Source organism: Falco naumanni, chromosome 5, assembly GCF_017639655.2.
Source record: "Falco naumanni isolate bFalNau1 chromosome 5, bFalNau1.pat, whole genome shotgun sequence".
NCBI lineage: Eukaryota > Metazoa > Chordata > Aves > Falconiformes > Falconidae > Falco > Falco naumanni.
The window spans coordinates 52,370,060-52,389,070 of record NC_054058.1 but is presented as its reverse complement, the minus strand read 5'-3'; positions in this window follow the sequence as shown (position 1 = coordinate 52,389,070).

The following is a 19,011-nucleotide window of genomic DNA, read 5'->3' as shown; positions in this document are numbered from 1 at the left end:
GAGCGGTGGAGAGGGAGTGAATGTGTTTGCTCAAGAGCTGGGTGATAGGGCAATTTCTCTCCTCAGGGTTTAAGGGACCTAAAACCAAAATGCTCACCAGGACCAAAAAAACCTTACACGCTCTCTTCAGAGGGTGTGGAGGCTCTGATATCTGCTCTTTCCACAAAGCACAGAGCCTCAGCAAGTGCAAACTCTGCCTTTTGCATAAGACAAAATGTCCTTTCATGGAAATGGAAGAATTTCTAGCACTTTCCCTGGTAGCAGAGGTGATGTCAGCAATAATACACCACAAAATAAATTAGCTCTGATAAGCACTGCTGTTGCTTGGAGCAGCTCAATTAGCCTTTTGCACTTAGAGCAGAGGGTTTTATAGCAGTAGATAGAGCCTCAGACCAGGCTACATCTGACTTTTGTCCTCTTTGCTCTTTTTACCTGGCACCAGCATCACTGAAAAGCACTGGTTTTGTCATATTTTTTACCTGAGTATTTAGAGCAAATAAAACCTTGAGCCTTTCCCCAGGCAGTCCACTGTTGCCTAAATGTTGGTGGAAAGGAAACAAAGTGTTTCTCCTCAGTTTTAGTGCCAGAACCAAGATTCTTTCTGATTTAAGCCACAGAGGTGACAGTGTCTATGGTATTACTATTGCTAGCAACACACTCAGATATGGCAGTCATGGCTGGATCCTGCTGAAGGAGATGTTTTGCAAAAGAGCAAAGGGTATACTTGCTTCTCTGACCTTGTTTTTTAGAGCAAAAATTAACCTGAGCTATTGCCTGAAATAATTTCAAACCCTATTTTTTAAACTAACAATCATGAGACCAAGTGAATGACACTTGTAATTGCAATCTAATCTGTAATTTTGTAATTGGAGAATTTTGCTTTGATTTTATCTCCTCTCCTTCCCTTTCTGTCCATATACTAGTTGTAATATTTTTCAGTGTGTGTATCTCCCCTTCCCTGTTCATTTTCAAGCATGGATAATCACTGCATACAATTTAGGCAAAATGATCATGTTGCAGTGAATGATCTCTATGATCCATATGTTCAGTAGAGATAAGCTGATTTGTTAAGTATGCTGTCCTATATATCATTTCACATTTTAAAGATATATTTAGACATGCTGCTATTAGTGTTGCTACATTTGTGATATATAATTTTCTTAAAATTTCCTTCCCATTACAAAAAAACCACAAAACAGTAAAATGTCAGAAACTGATGCATTTACTTAAACCAATCATTTTTGTCCTGCAGTGCTGTAATGTTTTTGTCTTTTAATAGTCCCACCCATAAATTCACACCTAATGCAAAGTTAGTCTGGCTTTCAACAGCACCTGCTTCATATCCATTGTGAAAGCAGGCTTGTTCCCTTCCCCTAGCAAGGGAAAAACCTTGTTAATTAATAATAGTACCTTACCCCACATCCACAAAGTCTGTCATAAGATTTGATCCTAAGCAGAGTCTGTATCTGGTTTAAGAAATGTTACAGGTGTGTAGAAGCTATGTTTTCCTCATTTATTCCCCAAGAATTCTATTGTAGGGTTAGTAATGTGGCTGTTGGCATTATCATTTTGTATTAAAGAAAATGAATTCTCATTGGTACTCCATCTGCAAAATTGCCATTGCAAAGTGCTGTTTACTGTATCCAGACTGCTTGTGATGAATTCCCAGCTCAACCATGTGCTTGTTGTCTTGTGTAAATGGCTGAGAGTGATAAGAATGCACATGGCTAGCTCTCCAGCGTGGCCAGACTCCACTCCTTTTATACTCAGTGAGGAGAAGTGTTGGAGACTATGCCAGAAGAATCAACGTGTGTGTACTTGGCACATTCATGGTGATTTATAATTGCTTTATAATAAAGAAATGAAAAAGAAGGATATTTTTTTTTTTAGTTCTCATCATCATGACGCATAAAAAGGTTATAAAGCTACCCTGTCATTACTGTGCCTTTTTCATATTCTTCAAAAGTATAAGTAAATATCTCCCTATCCGGCATATACAATAGTATCAAATTAGGCTTATACAAAATACCATGCTCTCCGGGAATAACTCAGAGTTATGGGTATATTTCCTGTAGCTCTCCTTGCTCAGTAAGGCATAACTAGAAAAAATTTATCTTCATCTACTACAAAGAATCATGGAATATGCTAGTTTTTATTATCAGTGCAGATATGTCCCCTGCTGTATTACACAGGGTGCGCTTCATTGTGATTACACATGTGAGGGGAGCACTTTTTTCTTATGAAAATCGTGTTCAAAAGAGCGAGGTCTGAGGCTCAGAGGTGGTGCCATTTTCTTGCCGCCCAGAAGCAATGAGCTTCTTTTATGGAAAGCACAGGCTGCAATTCGTTAAAAATAGAAACATTGCAGAGGGAGATTTTTGCCAGAAGAAAGATACCACCCTTTGAGTTAAAGGTGAGAAAATAACACAGAGGATGTCAAATGTCAAAACTGAAAAACAAAACCAGTATCTGAACCTTGGTAGGGGCTCAGGCTTTTGAAAACATTTTAATCCTTTATACTGTTCTTTATGATTGCCTCCTGTGCAGAGAACCGTTGTCCCAACAGCACAGGTTCAGATCATTCATACCAGAAATGGGAAGACCTTACCAGGGACAGAAAAGAAGTACTTTCTAGTTATCTTCAATTGTCATCATGTCATGAGTTCAGGACACTTTGCTCACAGTAGGTAAATGATGGTAACATTAATCTATGGTCTCCCTAAGAGGCAGTGGATAATTGGACTGACTTGTAAGGATGGCACAGGACTAGTGACCTGGGTATTTCCTTAAGGTTTTGTTCTTTTGAGTAGATCTCTTACTACCTCCAAGCCATTGCTTGTAAAAATAAGTAAGTTTCAGGCGAGATGCTCAAATCTTGTCATTGAAGTAGGAGTGTTTAGGATTTTCATGCTTCCTCTACAGAAAATCAAGTAACTACCTTAATTGTGCCCTAAAGACAGTATGTAACATTTTCTCTTTAAAGATGTATTCCCTAAAAGGTGTGACATTGCAACAGGGGATGTGTGCTGCTGTCAGCTTTGCCAATTAATATTGCACCCTTTTAGTGGGAGGAGAATGGACACAGTAGCAGCGGGAAATGTGTGTATATCTCTGGAGACTATAAATATGAAAGATGAGGATCATTCTATATGGTTCCCTAAACAGCCAGTGTGGGAACTCATGTTCTCATGGAAGCTAGAAGAAACACAGCTCTTCTGGCTGCTAACTGCACCCGAACAGACCAACTGCAGCTGTCTCCAGAACAGATGGATGCCACAAATTTCAGGTATTCCAATACACTTATACAAAAGCAAAGTAGGATCAGCTGTATCTTTCTGATAGGGAATGTTTCTCTTTCCCAAAGCTTGTGAGAAGAGTTTGACCAGAATTACAGGACTTGAAAAAGGAACTTCATGTATGTGTAGGAAGCTGTAAGCTACAATTTACGACTATTGATAACCACTGCAGAAATACTGTGTAATGCTATTTTTGTAATGCATACGTTAAAATCTGACTCTGAGCGTCTTTGCAGAGCTTGGTTCATCTACAGCTGCAAAACTATTTCTCGGGACTAGAAGCATTATAGTAGCCCATATGATATTAGGATCTTTCCACATGATGAATGCTTTTTGAATGCCTTTCTGCAGCACAGTATATGTGCATTGTACTTCAAGGAGAAAACACTTCATAGGCAGGTATGTATCAATCAATATACAGTGTCTGTGTTTTCAAATATATGAAACATTACTTGCTATGACCATAACACTTTCACACAAATACCCCCAGACTGCTGCCATCTGCTTAAGTTGAAGAGAATTATTTTCCTCCAGAGGATGATTTTGAGCTTCAGAAAACTTTTCTCTCTGCACTGACCACACAGGAAAACAAGGGAGAGTAATGTCACTGAACATACATTAGCTTCTGGGAATGCTGCCATAACGGACGATCTGAGTCTGACTCTCTGAATCCTTTCAAAAGGCCGTGCTCTTAGCAGTGGCAAGTGCTCTTCTGCAACATCCATGCTGAAAGACTCCAAAAAGTGACATACAAAGCCAATCCCTGAAGCCGAGCTGCGTGCTGTAGTAGCCAGAAAGGAGCCTCGCTAGTCAGTGGGGATTCGATTCCAGCTGACCTTTCCAGGCTGCCAGAAATGCTGATTTTGGATGTAAGGATTCAAAGCCTCTTGTTGCTGAGAAAGAGTTGTCATCACTGGCTGGTGCATGGAGTAGCACTGGCATATTACTGACATTAATCTGCTGACACAACTGGAGTTCAGACCTTGTTTTCTTCCATTTCTACTTCCTTCTGTGAATAACAGCAGGATCTGGAAGGGGTTTTGTGCTGGGTTTTTTTTGTTGTTTGGTGGTTTTTTTTTTCCTGTTTTGGGTGGGGTTGTTTTTATTTTCTTGTTTTTATTTAGTTTCTATATGAATTCATGGGGATAAGCCAAACTTCACTGCACTGCCCCTGTGCAACCCTTTTTTCCTTTATTTCCTCTCATATCTCATGGGTGTTGCATGGCCAGGCTGAGGTTGTGATGTGCACCCGGCAAGAGGTCCAAGAGGATCCAAGAGGTCCAAGGAGGCCTTTTTGCCCCTGAGGAGTACCTGCAAAGGTGAATAGTTTGGAAATACCCAGGTAAGCATATCTGACAACATAGGACACATTACTCCCGATCTATGCCAACGTCTTTAGTTGTCTTTTGATATTCAAAGCAGGGTTTTGCAAATGTTTCAAAAATCCTCTGAGACTGTCAATAATCTTTACGTGAACTATGTATATAAATGTACTGTCTCTGTGAGCAATTTTAATCGTCACAGCTGAAGCACAAAACCACTGCAGTTTTCTGTTGTTGTTTCCAATTTAAGAATATCAGTAACAAAGCCCTCCAGTTTAGTCACCCACAAACCAGCAATCACAGCATCAGTGAGGCTGTTAAAGCTAGAAGAGAACTGAGCTGAATTTTAGAAGAAGCAGCAATGAGAGAAGCCTAGAGATTAGTAAAAAGAAGTGTGACTTGAGGCTCTGAAGTAGATAATCTAAAGGTTAAAGCACATCAGGACAGGTTGCAATTGTTGATAGGAGCTACATCAAATGCACAATGATAAATTTACAGGAGATAACTTTAAAAATATGGAGCAAGACCTTTCTAAGAAACTAAAACCAAAAGGAGCCATACAAACGGTAGAAACAAGGAACATAGTTAGATATGAGTTTAAAAGGAATTGAGAAAGTTCAGATGGTTAAGGTGATAACATTATTTTGGAACATAAATGCAGTGAAAATAGCAAGGTAGAATGAGTACATGAGAAGGAAAAGAAGGGCAAAGTAAAGGTTCATATCTTAACAGGCAATGCACAGAGTACTGAAGTGTTCACTTCACACAAAAAGATTAATTTCTAATCAGATACTTAAACCACATTAAATTTAATGTGAAAATAGGAGCATAGCCAGAATAGGGAGAAGTTAAGTTAAAAAATATCTGGTTAATCCAAGTGTAACTGAAGCCATCAGGGCCTGATGTTATTTGGCTTTGCTTGTTTAAAGGAATAGGAAGAAATTAAAATACTGTTACCTTTGAAAACTCGCAGAAAATGGGCAGGTCCCAGATAACACATGAAAAGTAAACACAATACCTACCTTTTAAAAAAACAAACAGGGAATTGTAGATTATTCAGTGCAACACCAATTCCTGGAATTATTCTGGAAGAGTGGTTAGATGACTGATTTATAAGTGACTGGAGCATACTGAAATGGTAAAAACAGCTGACAGATCTGACAAGAACAAATTGTATTGACCCTGTTCACTGTTGACAAGTTAACCGGCCTTGACTGGATAATAGGAATGGCTTTTCGGCCACCTGGACAATGAAACAGTGGGAGAGACTATTGACAGGTGTTGTTGCATCTTATTTTCACTAGAGGATTTTTAAAAATAAGTTAGGCACACACCTTGTGTAATGGTGTAGGCATCTTTGACCTTTCTTCAATGTAGGGTGTTGGACTAGAGGAGCTGCAAGATCTTTTCTAGTCCTATTATTATGTAGGCAATGTTTGTTTAGGTCTGCCATGCCCCGTGACTTGTGTTGCATATTTCCTTCCCTGGATGCAGGTTACTGAAGATTGTCTGGGATTACATACAAACTGTTTCATTCAAGTTGACCTGAAGTTGAAAGGGTTTGTGTATGCTTCATTTTCCTTCAGAAATTTTAACAGAAAGCAAATTTTTTTTCCCCAAAAGTTTGTTTTGGTTTTGCTTATTAAGTTCGTAGAAATGGTACTTCTGAAATCCGGCCTATCCCTTACCTCTGAAATAGGTCTCATACACAGGATGACAAATGAATTAGTCGGGGGAGAAGCTGTGGTCAATGCATTGTAGAAGTGAAAGTTATTTTGTCCTGAAACCATCTCACAGTGAACACTAGGTGTTGAGAAAGTCTTGGGCCATGCTATTACTTGTGTAGTAGCTCCACAAGCAGTGTCATATGGTTTCTTTTCAAATATTTCCAAGTCACTGGACCAAGATATTGCCTTAGCTGTGACTGTTGATCATTCAAGATGATCTTCCTCTGTTTCACAGTTTCTATCAGTGCAGGCAGGTTTAACTTGGCCTTGCGGTACAAAGTTGGGAAAACTTCTCAAACATTCTGGAGACCTCTAGTAAGGCTGAAATTTGCTTTGCAGTAAACGCAGCCCAGCATGGAAGAGTGCAAGGCACAGTCAGTGTGATTGTTGGCACGATTTACTATTACACAGCAAGAGGAAATTGTACAGTCTGGGCTGGACTTCTGAAAATGAGAGAGATCTGTCTCCTCACTCAAAGCGTAGGTCTGCCATCGCAGCGTGCTCCAAAAAGAACTATTCCTCCCCACCTCCCTAAACTGATGTGATTGCAACAAGTTTTCAGAGACAATGTTGTCTTTGAAAGTCAGGGTTGCCTTCACAGCAACTCATTTGACTGCCTACTATTTAGTGGTATAACCGGTAGGTATTTTTTTAGGTGCTAAAATACACCATCCCAAAATTGTCAGCAATCCTCTCACATTTCCAATAGCATTTTCACTAAAAGGGAACACTGATCTGCTGGCTGAGCAAGGCAGAGCCACATCACTACAGTTATCACCTTACCACTTTTTCTGCCTGGATTTTGTTGGGATTCATCCTCTTTAGGAAAAATAGAAGATACTAAAATATCCTTACAAGCGGCATATCTAAGCATTCAGACCTATTGAAAGTATGTTTTCCTGGTTATCACTTAACAAAAACAGAATTCAAGTTTGAACAAGCTTGTGATGTTAAACATCTTAAAACTCAGTCTGTCTGTAGGGTTTTTCTATTAAAATAATGAGACCATATTAAAAGCTAATTGCCACATTCATTTTAAAGTGGGAGCTCTTAAAGAATACAAGGTACGTATTATCCTCGTACCAATTCAGGGCTTAAGAGTTCTCTTTCAGATAATTGCATAAGAAGGAATTATTAAACATAATAAAATGACAATAAATTGAGACCAGAATTAGGGCTCACAGTGTAGGCAGTAACTTTCTGAGATCCTGACAGCAAGGCAACAATGAGATGGAGCTTCGTAACTCTAGTAACACACATCTAAATTATTACCCCAAGTATGAACTCTGACTAAGAAATTTTGGATTTCCCACTTTATTTGTATTCTATTATACTGAAGTATTCAGGACACATTCAGTCATCAGAAGCGTGAGACTGGGCCCCTAAATAATTTATGTGCTTGATGTGATAATAAATAAATAAAAAAAGACACAGTTATCAGCATTCAGCTGAACAATGTCTTTTTGTGTAACATGATGTTTTCCATCCTTTAGATTATGGACACTTTGCATTTGTGATGCTCTGAGGTACCTTTGCAGAAAGCTGTACAGGAGAGTTGTAGATAATAAAGTCAACTCTCAAGAGCACAAAACAGTGCCTGATATATGGACTGTATCTTGATATAGGCTTCTCTTTTGTCCCATACTAGAATTGTAACTGTACTGTAAGCAAGGAGTGAGCCTTTATCCTGAGACTATCCTGCATCTTGAAATTATCTGTTTATCTTAAGGCAAAGTCAATGAGTTCATCCGTGCCTTGATTTCCCACAGACAAAATGTGGAGAATGTAAGTGAGCTGATTCACAGTGGCACTATGGGTACAAAAAATTATTCAGGGCTGCCAGAAGTCTGGGAATCATGGCTGGTCTGGGATCAGCAGCTTTGAAAGCGTACACGTGCCCTCATCTCAATCCATCATGACTCATCCAGGGCCAAAGTGGGACCCAGCCTGGGTGTTTTCTGCCCGTCCCTAGAAGTGTGTACCTCCTGCTGCATGCCTTCCTAATCCAGGTGCAAAAACAGAGATACAGAAGAGCTGCTTCCTGGTGTCACATAGATGGTTGGAAGTTTTTGCTCTAGGTAATTTTTTGATGTTCTGTACACTTTGTAAAGAAATATTTAAAAAAAAAAACCAAACTTATTTACCAATTTCTCTTGAGAATATAACACTGTTGCAGAAAAGGCCAACAGTTTCCTCAGGTTAAATATAATGACAGACTCAGATCTCATTTGCATCACTAAAAAATAAATTAATTTCAATGCATGCAGGTGTAACTGAGATCAGACCCCAGCCTCTCCTAAGTAATCCGTGTTCCTGTGGCAGAAAGTCACCTATGTTTATGCACATTGGATGTATCTTTCAGGCAGAGAATTCATCCTGTGAGACATGTTTCGGTTCACTGAGCAGAATTTCACAAAATTATTATAACTGCCTTTCATATTTTGCAGATGCAATTTCCATTCTATTATCTTTTTTTTCCTACACGTTATTCTGAAAGAGTTACACAAGGAGAAAAATCTCATCACAACGAAAAAAAATTTGTGATCAATGTAATGTGTGCATTGATTAAGTTCCCTGTGGAGTCCTCAACTCCATGTCATCTTTCTGAACACTAGATTTTGCCTTTACATCCTGATGTAGCCATGATGTGTAATAATTAATGTAAACTGACAAATTCTTACTAGTTACACATCTGAAGAGCCTCAAGTGGCTAAGCTGTTCCTCCCCAAGTCAGTTGTGACTTAGACTTGCTAATTGACTTGAGTCTGCCTGGTTTATGTACTAGTGCTTTAATAACCAAGGGCAAATAGTGGCTAGAGCTAGGGCTTTTGAGTCATATCATACCAAAACAATTTTCATTAAAGCCACCTGCTCATTGTATTTCCTCAAGTCCAAATCCTTATATAATAAGAAAACATGTTTCAGTGCCAGTCTCAATACTCTGTTATGTCAAGTGACTGTCAGAGTTATTGCTGTGAGCTGGAAGATGGGACTGCCAGCTTCCTATACGAGAAACAGTGCAGCCCGTGGCTTTTCAGTGGCCAGAAAGAGCCCAGGCACATCACCCTCCCAACAGCCATCGGAGCAGACACGGAGGACGGACTGGGAGGAGGTGGAGAGAAACACATTGGGGGACAGAGATAGAAATGGATAAAGGATGAGAGCAACAAAGAAAGAAATCAAGAATAAAGCTACCATGACACAAGGAGAGGAAGATTATCAACACAGGTCTGCAAGGTCAGAAAAGGTGCTCAGTGAGCGCATTGCTCAGGTCTGAAATAGGCTGTCTCTGGGCCACTCTGGGGGAAACTCCAGAGAAGCTGTTTGAGATGCCTGAAAGCCTGCTGGCGCCTGGGTGGTGGTGTGCTGCACTGGCTCACTCATCGTGCCAGTGTCCAAAAGGAGATGGTTTTGTCTTGTCTGCATGCATTTAAATAGTTATTGTCACTTACTTTGATTTAAGATCACTTTACTTGATAATTTCAAAACACTTTCAAAAATACATGATACTACATAATAAGAAATACAGATTTCATGCTACATTGCTATACACCAGTTTTGAACATATAGCAAATCAAAATGAAAATAAATAAATCCAAAAATCTGTACTTCTCTACAGCCAGCAGAAAACACTTTGATGCTATCATGACAGTTTTAATGTTGCATTTTTCTCCTGTTACAATTTATTCACCCTTTGATACATTCTTGGTAAAGATCTATTCTTTGGAGCATTTCCAAAAGAAAATTATTCTCTGGAACATTCTTCAGCCACCTTTATTAAAGTTAGCGTCCTGTAACTACAGTCAAAACTTAACAGCTAAAATAAAACACATTCTCAAGGGAGTAAGTCTGAAGCTGTGAGGGATATGAATTAGAAGTGAAATGCTTAACCATAATCTCATCTGTAACTGATCTGTCTCCTCTATGAGAGGAAATACTGAATAAAAGACCCATGTATGAGAAGAAGATGAAGGAAGGTTAATAAGTAAACAAACAAAAAAAATATTTTAGAACACTTATTTTGTATACAGCAGGTATTTGGATTACCATATTGAATTATGTGAACATTTTTTCTTATTTCTAGTCAGAAGGCTTTAGTGAATACAATAGAAACAGGACATAAAAAGAAAAGATTTCCAGGAGCACTAGAATGGAACAGAAATGGCAGCAGATGCCCAGAGTTTGTATATACAATTTCATGTGTAAGGTGGTTTAGTTTTAAAGACTGATGTTAGCTATATATTTCCATATTAATTTTTGTACCTGTGACATTTAGGCATTCGAGGCCTCCTTAAAAATATGGTTTTAAAACATTGAAATATCTTCCTTTTGCCGTAGGCTACTTATTCTTACACCCTGTTCCAGATAATAAAAATGCTTGGCAAGACCTGGTGTTTCGAGCACAAGCAACAGTAATGGACAATTGGCTTCTGTCCTGGAGCTGAAGAACAGCAAAGCTGCATCTGTCTGCCACCAGGTACCTAGGCATTCCCCAGCAATGTCCATGCACCTGTAAGACAGTCTGAGATAAAGCATGACAAATTAGTCTCTGTACCCTTTCTTTAAAAGAACTTCACACTTTTTGAAGATTCTGAGGACATCCCTGAAATGGACAAACTTTTCCATGCTCCCTTTATATTATTTTCTCTCTTGCAGACAAACTTCCAGTAAACAATATGCTCATGTTCTGGTTTCATCTGGGATAGAGTTAATTTTCTTCTTTAGCAGCTGGTGCAGAGCTGTGTTTTGGATTTGGTGTGAGAACAATGTTGACAGCACACAGACGGTTTTGGTTGTTGCTGGGTAACATTTATCCTAAGTTAAGGACCGTTCAGTTCCTTGGGCCCTGCCAGCCAGAGGGCTGGAGGGGCACAGGGAAATTGGGAGGGGACACAGCCAGGACAGGTGACCCGAACTGGCTAAAGGATTTTCTATACCATATGATGTCATGCTGAATATATAAACTGTGGGAAGAAGAAGGAAAGGGGGGACATCTGGCATTATGGTGTTTGTCTTCCTGAGTAACCATCACGCGTGATGGAGCCCAGCTTTCCTGGAGATGGCCAAACACCTGCCGGCCCATGGGAAGTGGTGAACGAATTCCTTGTTTTGCTCTGCTTGTGTGCATGGCTTTTGCTTCACCTATTAAACTGTCTTTACTTCAGGCCACAAGTTTTCTCCCTTTTACTCTTCCAGTTCTCTCCCCCATCCACTGTGGGGGAGTGAGCGAGCCATTGGAGGGGGCTCAGTTGCCAGCCAGGGTTAAACCATGACAAGTCAGTTCATGAAGATGCAGGCTGACTGAGATTTAAGGACAGGCTGAGTTACAAGTGTGTAAAGCTAAAGTAACAGCTGCACAGTCAGTGATGTTACTTTAGATTCAGGCTGGTTCAGCTGAGATCAGTTTCCAGCCAAACTGATGTCTACGTGCACAGAAAATGTAGGTCTCCTTCCAACGAGCTGTCATTGCACGTATGAGGAATATGTGAACGTGAGGATAATTCTGCAGGATTCCTCTGTGGCACAGGTTGTCAGGGATTCTAACAGTTAATTTATAACTATTTTCTGTGGCTGCACTGTGACTTTTAAGGCGAAAATCAATCATTTTCTCTGAAAATCCAGAGGGGAAAAAACACATGTGAGAAATGAGAGGAGATTATATGGTTTACCAAGTACCATGCCCTCTCTGAGCCACATCCCTGTGACTTTGGCTATGGTTAAATTTTACAGATGAAATATTACCCTTCTGAAAAGTGTCTGCCTTTTCTGGCTTGAGATCTGGGATTTAAAAAGAAATCAACTTAGCTCAGTTGCTCAAAAGATTTATCTTTTCAAAGAATGTAGGCTATGTACACAGGATAGAGAACCATGCTTTGGGATGGGGTTATTTGGAAAGGATTTGAGGGTCGTAGAGAAAATTAATCATGCCGAGGTCCCAAAGCAATGTGCTAATGTGTTCCTTATGATTTCAAGTGGGAATCTCAAGTAGGATCAGGAGAGTATGTTACTTCGATAGAAGAGTGTCTACTTCTGGTGTCCACTCATTGAGAGGAGTGTTAAGAAACTCAGGGAAGGTCAGTGCAGAATAACATAAAGACTAAGGAAGAGGGGGAAGAAAGGGGGGAAAAAATCTCTAAAGGCTGATTCTAGCTTAATATGTTTAATTTAACGAAGCAAAGGTCAGGAACGTCATGAGCACATCTCAGAGAAGAATTTATTCTACCTGATCTTAGCTGATCTCGTGTCATCTAGTGTAAGCCATCTTAAGTAAGTTACAGGCCCCCTTTGTAACTGATGGAAAGAGAAAATATCATCACCTGAGGATGCATTTCCTCCCACATAAAACAAATGTCCCTAACAGCTTGGATAAATTGATACCTGTCTCCATAGCCTACTGGGGGAAACTAAATGATTCATTCAGACTAAGCACCTGATTCTGAGACAAGTGAATTAAGAAGAGATAAATCCCCACATGCACTGCGTAGGATCAAAACCACGCAATAGCTCACTGGAGCAGGGCAAAGTTTAACAAGTTCTATCAGCTATAAGCTGAAGCTAGACAAATTCAGGCCATAAATAAAGCAAAGATCTTTAAAAACAGTATAAACCTAATTAACAGCTGGATCAATTTACTAGAAAATGCACTAAATCCTTCATGATTGATCATTTTAAACCAAAGATTTGTTGTTGTTTTCCATAAAATGCTTTAGCACAGAAAAATAATTTCAGAGAAGTCTTATATCTCACATTGGTTTAGTAGTGGGATTCAACTGTCCTAAGTTAGGGATCTAAAAATATATCATTTACAACTAAACTCAGCACCTCAGGTTAAGGTGCTTTCCTTACAAAAAATAAGCACCACCAGAGGGTGATACATGTAATTCTAAAAACAGGGCAGAGAGATTGTTTACCCAAGGCACCTGTTCCTTTTCTTGTTTCTAAAGGGCACGCTGGACAATGCACATTGACATAGGACATTTAACTTCCATCCAAGTGAGATGATTCTCACACTAGATTGTTTCTCCCGGTCTGACAAATTCTGAAGTTCTGACCAAAGTGATGGGCAGTACTTTCACATTGAGTCAAAGCTTGTATATATTTCTTTTCACTAGTGCAGATCTTGACATAAAGCGTCAAATAATTCCCTCAATTTTCCCTGAGCATATCACTGTCTTCTGGTGCTTTAATATTTATGTGACGACTATTAGAATACAGTTCTGTCCAGTTACATGACCATGTAGGACCAGCAATGTTTTATTCATTGATTTGATTCCAATGCCCGTTCTAAGCAACATTAACTTATTTCCACTTAATTTTACAGAAAATAGAAAAACTAAGCTATTCCCGGTTTTCTACCCTAGAAACTCCAGCAAAGCAGGATAAGCAGAGAATTTTTTTTAATGTATTCTCAGCTGAGGAGGTTCATCTGAAGAATCATTAAGCCTCAGTTATAATAGCATGAGGGAAAAATAATGGTTATATATTCCAAACCCACCATTAGGAAAGCATTTGTTCCACTCCTACCCTGAATGATTTGAGAAGAAAGACACTTAGAGACAATGCTGTCCCTGTACTAGGCCTTGTCCTCTACTGTTCAACCCTTTGTTCAGAGGGAATCTGAAATGCCATTGCTCAGTTATATCTCATGTTAATGTCTTTAGACAAAATTTCCCTCTCTGCTCACCATGTGTTTAAAGGTATGTTTCACAGACATGTTCTTGGAGGCATGAAACAACCTCAAAATGCTCTCTTGTACAAAAAAGGCATCAACAGCAGATGTTTCTTCCAACTCTTGACTAATAATATGACTCTCTCTGAAGTCTCCAAATAGCCTTTCATCTTCGTTAAATGCCAAAGTGCTTTTCAGAGTTCTTCTCGCAGGCTTTGGGCTCATGCAAGGAACCAGTCCCAAAGGTGAATGTGAAGAGCTGCAAATTCCCCCCACCATCAGCCTCACTCTGTCTTTCCTGCACAGATCCTCAGAGAGAAGGATTGTGTTTTGCAGAGAGAAGCAGCACAGTCTGTGCAGCAGAACCACATTTATCCTGCTGCCAAAGTGCTTTATGCATCTGCAGTCCTGGGGCCACATTTGCCTCTGCATGCCAATTTTTCAAAAGAAAAGCCTCAGCTTTCCAGATTAGTGGTGGAATATGTTTCAGCAAATCAGCCAGATAAGCAGATCAGGCACACTTCCATCTCTACTGCGCTTGGACATAAACCTTAACAAAAATCCCATTTCATGAAAACTGTGACAAATTATAACATCTATCGACCGTGAGACATGAAACTTTAAATATGGGGAGAACTGTGTAAGAGTCACTCTGTTATGAGCTCTGTCAATGTGCTACTGACACAACTCTCTACAGAGAAACTTTCGCTGCAAGCACCTAGTCAAATGTACCCAGAGCAAATCATCAGAGAAGTCAGTCTGTGAGCAGACACAAGAGCTGAGGGAATCATGTCTTCAGGGCCATGGGGTGCTTGTGCTCAATAGGACAACTGACAGCAACAAGGTCATGGGAAGTGACCCTGCTGGCCCCAGTCCCTGACGGGGGCATGTGGAAGGTTCCAAATGCAGAGGCCGAGCAATAGAGAAGCAGGGAAACATACCCACGGTGAGACTCAGCACATAGTCAGCCATCTCTTGGCCTGATCTGGTTATCTAGATTTCCTTTATAGCTGGTGAACAGAAGCACTTGTCTGATGTGTTATATGCCCTACATGGCTCCAATGATTACAAAGTGCATTCCTGTGACTAGCTCAGACATAGACATCTGCACTAGAGTCTACGTTCTGTGAAACCTATCCCAGAGAAAATGTCTGACAGTGCAAAAGACAGCAGGGGACCAAACTACCTATGGAAGAAGCATCAGCCCTTTCTTCTGTTCTGTGCACAGGACCGTGGATAGAACAGGCTGTATGGCCTCTTCACAGCTGGAAGAGAAGGTTTAATCCCGCTGCAACAGACATAGCTCCTTGATTTGAGGTTTGTCCACAGAATCACACTTTGGCACTGAATTTTTATGGGGTACATTTATTCACAATTGTATAATACTGGAGCAAAGTGTTCACACTAAAAACCACAGATGTTCATCATAAAATACAGTTTCACCAATCACAACATATTACAAAAATGCACAAGGTCTTTAGATTGCAGAGAAGTCTCAGTATTCCAGAGCTGCTGAAGAGCAGTTCTCATGGTGGAGGATCTTCCAAACTGTAGAGCCCTGGAAATCTCAGTTGTTGCCAAAACTTGACACTTGCGCCACTTCTCTTTGCATATTTTTCTTTTGCTCAAAGCAGGCAGCTGACAAAAATGTCGGTTCTTTTCAGTTGCTGCCAGAGTCTGGGGAAATACATGCTGTGTGGAAATGCTTTCCTGCTCTCTAAATTACAACAATAACAATTATTATTTTATTTGTGAAAAAATATTTAAGAGGAAAACTTGTTTTATTCCATATCCACCAAAAGCAAGACCTGAGTGGATCACACTTCCTAGAAACAAGAAATCCCAAGTCTGGGTTATCTCCAAGCCAAATATATCTGAAATAATTCCCCAGAAGAATAGAATCAGATGAGGAGGAATAAAGGGTTATTGTTGCAAGAAGCCATTTCCATGAGAAATATGTAACTTGCTCTTGAACAAGTACTATTACATTTGTTGTCTCTTTCTTTCAAGGACACTAACAGCCAGAAAACTTTCATTCTTTTAAGTGAAATCCATGTTAGGCAATTCTTTTCAGCTTAGCGAATCAACAATCTTGATTTTAATGTGGCTTCTATTCTTTAGCCTAGCTTCAAATAGCAAAAGACTCGTCAGTTTCCCACTGTAAACTATTGTTATTGGCCACATTACCATAACACCATAGCTCTGGCTAGCCTTTGCGTAAAATGTCATACATGCATTCCCTGCCAGCACTGGATTTGGCAGAGAAACAGAACAGGCAAAGGATGGAGTGGGCAGGTAGGTACTGGAAGTCTGCCACTCTGTTGGTATTTCCAAGTCCCATCCACTTGCACAGGTGACCCTCTTGGGCTGCAATTTGTTTTTAGAAACTCACAGTTCCTAGAACCCAGCTTCTGGGTATTCTCTTAATCAAAAAAAAAAACCAAAAAGTTCATTGAAAACGGCAAAGTTAACAAAGCTGACCAGGAATTTCTATAGGTAAACAGCAGCAGAAAGGTGGGAAATGCAGCAGGTATCTTTATTACCTGCAAGACCACCACTCTCAGGAGACTCGTCTACTGCTCTGGAGGAAACAGCAGTCACATCTCCAGCACCCTCGAAGACTGGCAGAGAGGCAGCTGGTAGCATAGCTCATGACATGCTGAGCTGCCCAGGAGCCTCCTCACATGCTCTCCAGGCGACCCTCTTACCAATGGTTGGGGTTGCCATCAAGAAGAACTACAAATCTGGATTTAAAAATGACTGTAGTTTAGCACTTGGGAGGAAACAGTGACTTCTACTCTGTGTTTATCCTGGGGATATGATTGTATTCTCTTCTAGTTAATTCTGCATTTCATATTTCTCATGGCCTCTATAGAAATGGTTTCTGGCTGTGCGATACCATCAGTAGTCATTGTTACTCCACTCATTATACTTGCTTTATCTGTCAGTTCTAACACAGATGGAAAGTCAGCAGTGTCACAGGATTTGCATATGCCTTGCTCTTTAAGCTTAGCCTCTAACAGAATAACAGTATGACTGACATGCAGGAACCAATTAGAGGGGACATGAAAATACAGCCACCAAATGCAGAGGCACGCACTGCAATTTGGTGGAGGCCAAAAGTCATGTTGCAGTGCAATATATGATTCACATCTAATTCTATAATATCTCTTACCCATAGGCAAGTTAGAATCACGCCATAAGAATTTCCTGTAATTTCTTTCTTTTCCCCCCAGTAATCTCCAAGATCTGTTTAATCCAGCTGCATTAGGGACCGTGCTTTTAAATAGCTTTTAAATAGCCTCCCCGTTCTCAAAGCAAAGATTTTCAGCCTTCCCATGTCATGAAGTCAAGTCACAGAAGTGTCACCTTTCTCATAGTCTCAGCATCTCCTGCTTGTCCAGCTACAAAGATAAGAAGGAATACCGTGGGCTCATTAATCCTGTTTCCAACTCTCCACCAAAAAAAAGCAGTCACTAAGCAAAAGTAACCAGCAACATACCTTCTTGATGCACAGAATACTGTTGTCTGGTGCTGGTGAAATGTTGTTTCCCAGGAGCCAAGCAACCCCATTGTTACATCAGAATTTTCTAAGTGTCATTTTTTAATAGCTCATGAATAACTCTTATCACAAATATTCACTCAATCAAGCTATCAGATTCTGAAACCAGAAAATGAGTATTTTATCTATGTAGTACTAGATGTTATGTCGAGAGAAGTTTTTTAAACAAGCATTTCTAATTTCACCACAGCTAGAAATGTCTGCTGCTGTGTCATGGCCAATAACAGGCTTTGACTACTGTGCCTCATTTGCAGCAACCTAATATTCAGAATTGAAATAAAAAGCAGGAAATTATAAATATTTGAAAGTCTTCCTGGGTTCCACATCAGCATTTCCATGTTTCCTCCAGTCACTCCAATCAGCCATTCCTCAGTTCTCAAGAAGAACTTGTGTCTTTTCACTTACATTGATCCCCTCTTTTTGCATTAGATGTGCCTCAGGTAGAACTCTGTCAGTTTAGACACCATGGCCAGACTGAAATAACCGAAATTCAACTCATCTCCACCCTGTGTCTACTGTATCCTACTGAACAGACAAGAAGGGCAAAGAACAGTATCTATGCATAGAGGCAGAAGAGGCATTTGGGCTTTGTGAGTATGAACTCCAGTGTAAATATTGATGCAGGATGGGTGATTGTAAACAGGTAAGTTAATGACACACTTGTGCTGATCCCTCAGGGTTGATTCCTTCATTATTTAATACTATTATCTCAATGACTCAAATGTCATTACCGTTAGCAATAGCTGTTACTAACTTGCCATCATCTTACCGCATGATCTGCCTTGCTACAGTAATGAGACCAAGATTTGCCACATCTAATTTAAATGTTCATCATCAAGTCTAAGCTACTCGGGTACACTTTTCCATAACCAGTGAAGTATAGCTAAAATGCATATCTAAGCTTCTTTGAAAAACTTGCTCTGTGAAGGTGTCTGTTTCTCTTCCTGTATATGAAAGAAGCTAAATTACTATCTTTGACAGTCTAGTTCCCTTGTGTGTTCCTAATTTATCTTTGACAGCTAGAGCTAGGCAAGACTAAAACATTGAATCGCTTTTGAGTCTTATATTCAATGACCTGTTATAATTAACATATGTAATGTAACTTCTTCCCAATTTTCTTCTAAAACTATTTATTCTAAGCCATTAGTTGCTTGGGTAATTCATACCTCGGCATTGGTCTTTCAGAGCTGTGCCACCTTAGTGAAGCAATGCAATTAAGAATCATGTGTCAGATCCAGAGGCATATGCTGTGATTCTAAGAAAGACAGAGCAAACAGCTGTGTAACCAACTTTTCATGGGAAGGGCAAGTGAAAATACAGAGCAAACACCTGTTTAGAAAAATGGCTCCAAAAGGTGGGACCACCATTGGCCTAATTAGCCATATTCTGCCTCATTCAGCTCCTCTCACCAATAACATGAATTCAGACTACGATT